Below are 6,000 nucleotides of genomic sequence, written 5' to 3'. Positions count from 1 at the left end.
AGAGACATACCTGAAGTAGTGAAAAGACGAGGGTAACGGCTGCGCATATCCTACTCGGTCTCCCAAGTCGCCTCCTCGACCGGCTGACCCCGCCACTGAACCTTCACTGATGCAATCTTCCTTGACCTCAACTTCCGAACCTGCCTGTCCAATATCGCTACTAGCTCCTCAACATAAGATAGATCCTTGTCCAACTGGACTGAACTGAAATCCAACACGTGCGACGGATCACCGTGATACCTCCGGAGCATCGAAACATGAAATATCGGATGAACTCCTGCCAAGCTGGGAGGTAAGGCAAGCTCATAAGCAACCTCCCCAACACGCCGCAATATCTCAAAAGGCCCAATAAACCTTGGACTCAATTTCCCTTTCTTCCCAAATCTCATAACGCCTTTCATAGGCGAAACCCGTAGCAAGACCCGCTCTCCAACCATATAGGAAACACCACGAACCTTCCGGTCCGCATAACTCTTCTGTCTGGACAGGGCTGTACGGAGCCTATCCTGAATCACCTTAACCTTCTCCAATGCATCCTTTACCAAGTCTGTGCCCAATAATCTAGCCTCGCCGGGCTCGAACCAACCCACCGGGGATCTACACCGCCTACCATACAAGGCCTCATACGGTGCCATCTGAATACTGGACTGATAGCTGTTGTTGTAAGCAAACTCAGCAATGGCAAGAACTGATCCCAAGAACCTCCAAACTCCATTACACACGCACAGAGCATATCCTCATGAATCTGAATAGTGTGCTCGGATTGTCTATCCGTCTGGGGGTGAAATGTTGTGCTCAACTCTACTCGAGTGCACAACTCATGCTTTACGATCCTCTAGAACCGTGATGTGAACTGAGTACCTCAATATGAAATAATGGAAATTGGAATACCGTGCAGACAGACAATCTCCCGGATATAAATCTCCGCTAACACGCTTCGAAGAATAGGTGGTACACATAGGAATGAAATGTGCGGACTTGGTCAGCCGATCCACAATCACCCAAATGGCATCGAACTTCCTCAAAGTCCGTGGGAGCCCAACTACAAAGTCCATGGTGATCCGCTCCCACTTCCACTCCTGAATCTCTATCTGCTGAAGCAATCCATCCGGCCTCTGATGCTCATACTTTACCTGTTGGCAATTGAGGCACCGAGCTACAAACCCAATTATATCTTTCTTCATCCGCCTCCATCAATAGTGCTATCTCAAATACTGATACATCTTCGCGGCACCCAGATGGATGGAATACCGCGAACTATGGGCCTCCTCTAGAATCAAGTCCCGAAGCCTATCAACATTGGGTACACAAACCCGACCCTGCATCCTCAATACCCAATCATCACCAATGGTCACATCTCTGGCATCACCCTGCAGGACCTTGTCCCTGAGGGCACGCAAATGAGGGTCATCAAACTAACGCTCCCGGATACGATCAAATAAGGAAGACCGAGAAACCACACAAGCAAAGACCCAACTAGGCTCCGAAAGATCCAATCTCACAAACTAGCTGGCTAAGGCCTGAACATCCATCGCCATGGGCCTCTCCGCTACTGGTAGATAAGCCAAACTCTCCACCCGGCGACTCAAAGCATCGGCCACCATATTGGCCTTGCCCGGGTGATACAAGATACTGATGTCATAGTCCTTCAGCAGCTCTAACCACCTCCTCTGGCGCAAATTAAGGTCCTTCTGCTTGAACAAATGCTGCAAACTCCGGTGATCAGTATAAATCTCACAAGGCACACCGTACAAATAATTATGCCAGATCTTCAAGGTGTGAACAATAGCAGCTAACTCAAGATCATGGACATGATAATTCTTCTCATGCACTTTCAACTATCTGGACGCGTAGGCAATCACCCTACTGTCCTGCATCAATACCGCTCCAAGGCCAATCCTCGAGGCATCACAATAGAAAGTATAAGACCCTGAACCGGTAGGCAATATCAAAACTAGAGTTGTGCTCAAAGCTGTCTTGAGCTTCTGAAAGCTCTCCTCACACTCTCCGTCCACTGGAACGAAGCACCCTTCTGGGTCAGCCTGGTCATAGTTGCCGCAATGGATGAAAATCCCTGAACAAATCGACGGTAATAGCCCGCCAAGCCAAGAAAACTGCGGATCTGTGTAGCGGAGGATGGTCTGGGCCAACTCTGCATTGCTTCCACTTTCTTCGGATCCACCTTTATCCCCTCAGTAGATACCACGTGACCCAAGAATGCCACGGAATCCAACCAAAACTCACATTTAGAGAACTTAGCATATAACTTCTTTTCTCGCAGAGTTTGAAGCACTGTCCTCAGGTGTTGCTCATGATCTTCTTGACTCCGGGAGTATACCAAAATGTCATCAATAAAGACAATGACGAACGAGACATGATGTGGCCGGAATACACTGTGCATCAAATGCATGAAGGCTACTGGGGCATTGGTCAGCCCAAATGACATAACAAGGAACTCGTAATGACCATACCGAGTCCTGAAGGCAGTCTTCGGGATATTTGGCTCCCGAATCTTCAACTGATGATAGCCTGAACGCAAGTCAATCTTAGAAAACACACGAGCACCCTGTAACTGATCAGACAGGTCATCAATACGAGGCAAAGGATAACGGTTCTTCACTATAACCTTGTTTAACTGGCGATAATCAATACACATACGCATAGAACCATCCTTCTTCTTCACAAACAAGACAGGAGCACCCCAAGGTGATACACTGAGCCGAATGAAACCCTTATCAAGAAATTCCTGTAACTGCTCCTTCAACTCCTTCAGCTCAGGAGGATCCATACGGGACGGAGGAATAGAAATGGGCTGAGTGCCCGGAAACAGATCAATGCCAAAATCAATATCTCTATCGGGCGGCATGCCCGGAAGATCAGCTGGAAACACATCAGAGAAATCTCGTACTACTGGGACTGAATCAACTGTAGGGGTGTCAATACTGACATCTCTCACATAAGCTAGATACGCGTCACACCCCTTCTCAACCATACGCGGAGTTTTAAGGAACAAAATAACTCTACTGGAAGTATGATCTAAGGTACCCCTCCACTTTACTCGCGGTACACCTGGCACAGCCAGCGTCACGGTTTTCGCATGACAATCAAGAATAGCATAATGGGGCGATAGCCAGTCCATGCCCAGAATAACATCAAAGTCTACCATGCTGGGCAATAACAAATCGGCTCTGGTCTCAAAACCACTAAGAGCAATCAAACACGACTGATAAACGCGGTCCACAATAAGAGAATCTCCAACAGGAGTAGAAACATAAACAGGAGAACTCAAAGAATCCCGAGATACGCCCAAATGCGGGGCAAAATAAGAGGACACATAAGAATAAGTGGAGCCTGGATCGAATAAAATCGATGCATCTCTATGACAGACCAGGATAATACCTGTGATGACAGAATCAGAGGTGACAGCCTTACTACAGGCAAGAAGGGCATAGTATCTGGCCTGGCCTCCCCCTCTAGGGCAACCTCTACCCCTCGCGACCTCCACCTCTAGCTGGCTGAGCAGGTGGGTAGCAACTGGTGCTGTGATCATAGCCTGAGAACTCTACGGGGCGCGCTGTAGCTGAGAAGTCTGTGGTCCACGTGGGGAGGGTTCAGATCCCGTTAGAGAGTGGTGTACCGTACACAGTGGTGTGAGTTTTGTTCGAGACCCTCCTGCACCACCAATACTGACCGAGCCCGGTCCAGACGACCTGACTGGTGACTTTCGTGGAACACGTCTCCACGTGATCTATGACCTCCGCGTATTTATCCGAGGACTCCAGATCGTCCTCGACCTTATGGTAACCGACGACCTTCCCGACTTACTTGCCCCACTGAGTATATTTGGGATGGTACCGCTTGACGTCGACCCCGTGCCCGTGGTCTTATTACCGGGCTGAAAGATCTGGAGAACCGGAGGGAGAGGAGAGACAGGGCTCGTACGTATGGGAGATGAGAGGATCGTTACGAGTGGTGGACGACTATTCTTTATAGGTAGAGGTTGAGGGCTCAGTATGATCTGGACTATGAAGAACTTAGAGAGTTCGGAGAAAACGAGGAGGAGACTTCGATGACGGGAGAGGAGCCCGACTCGATCCCGATGTCCGACACGGCCATATTAGAGACCTGGACGAGTTGTACGTGAGCGACGAGTCCTCACGCCCCAGCGGGAGTCTGTGCTCCTCCCCCGGCCTGGGATGTGGCTGCAACAAGGGGAAGAAAATCTGCCTGAGCTAGAGTGGTGTACATACTCATAAACTGCGCAAGAGTCTCTTGGAGAGCTGGAGTAGTAGTAGCAGTAGGCGTGTCAAGCGCCTGGGCTCCAGCTGGAACTGCTGGCGGCTCCTTAGTAGCAGCTCGCGCGGGTGCTCTGGCTGCACCGCGTGCGCGTCCTCGGCCTCTATCCCGGCCCCGACCTCTGACGGCTCTTGCAGGGGGCGCGGGTGTCTGGTCACCTCCAGTAGCACGTGTCCTCACCATCTTGAGAGAATAGAAGGCAGGAGTTTAGAATTTCGATATCAAAAATCTCGCACGACAAGGAATTCAAATGAAGTAGAATTTCCTTAACTACATAGCCTCTCATAGATAAGTACAGACGTCTCCGTACCGATCCACGAGACTCTAATAAACCGGCTTGTGATTCATGACTGCTATGAACCTAGAGCTCTAATACCAACTTGTCACAACCCAAGTTCGCCCTCCGTGAACATGTCGTGACGGCACCTAGTCTCTACGACTAGGTAAGCCTAACAATTTGCGGGAAGAAACAAAATGCGGAAAAACTAATAAAACTGAAGATAAACAATATAGAAGCGTTTAAGATGCCGTTCGGCATAAACCAATACAATATCTCAAAAACTGAACAACTCCCAAAACCCGAAAACTCACGAATCACAAGTTATGGATACTACATAGTGTTCTAACTCCGAAATGTCTAAATCAAAGAAATACAGAAAGGCTATAACTACAAGAGAGAATGGAGAGGGACTCCTCGGTCTGCGGACGCGGCAGACATACCTCGAAGTCTCTGAAGAATTGCCTCGCCTCAAGGATAGTAGGGCCGAGTCGAAGAACCTGGATCTGCACATGAAAAACATGTGCAGGAAAGGGCATGAGTACACCACGGCAGTACCCAGTAAGTGCCAAGCCTAACCTCGGTCGAGTAGTGACGAGGAAGGTCAGGGCCCTACCCGTCATATACAATAATATTTAAGGAAAAGAAGCAGTATTAAAGTAACACAGGGTAATAAGAGCAACAACAACTACAACAAAGACAAATAATCACACAAGGAATACAGCTCAGCACAGAGATAACAACCGGGGATCTCCCAGGATACCGTCCTGTAGTCCCCAAATATAAATATTCAGTGGATATCCCGGGTGTCATCCCGTAGTCCAACTCATAATGCGTAGGGGATCTCCCATTATACCACATCCGTAGTCCCAAATGTAAATACTCAGTACTTGGTGAATCTACCGGGTGCAGTCCCGTAGTTCTAATGTAAATGTGTAGGGGGATCTCCCGGAATACCACATCCATAGTCCTAAATAAACAGGCAAGGGGGATATCCCGGGATATCGCCCGTAGTCCCAAGGTAAACATACAGCAGCAACACGAAGAATATTCAATTCAATCAAATTTTATACCAAGGTAAACAGGTATTTCTAGCCTAGCATGCTGCACAGAATTCAGATAAGGCAGTTTGAGCAAGTAAAACAATTGAATCATTTAGACATGCTTTCCTAAGCTAATAATAGGCTTAAATTTCAAGTAATGTAAACATCGAAGAAATACACAATTATAGTTATTTAATGAAAACCGAATTTTCAACGATTAGCACATGTACGCACTCGTCACCTCACTTACAAGGCATTTCATATATCAACAATACCAAATCCTAAGGGGAGTTCCCCCACACAAGGTTAGGCAAGCCACTTACCTCGAACCAGCTAGCTCAATCAACTCGATACCACGTTCTTGCCACGAGTACCGACTTCAAA

This window comes from Nicotiana attenuata, unplaced genomic scaffold, assembly GCF_001879085.1.
Source record: "Nicotiana attenuata strain UT unplaced genomic scaffold, NIATTr2, whole genome shotgun sequence".
NCBI classification, from domain to species: domain Eukaryota; kingdom Viridiplantae; phylum Streptophyta; class Magnoliopsida; order Solanales; family Solanaceae; genus Nicotiana; species Nicotiana attenuata.
The sequence above is the reverse complement of the archived record's forward strand: the minus strand, read 5'-3'. Positions refer to the sequence as shown.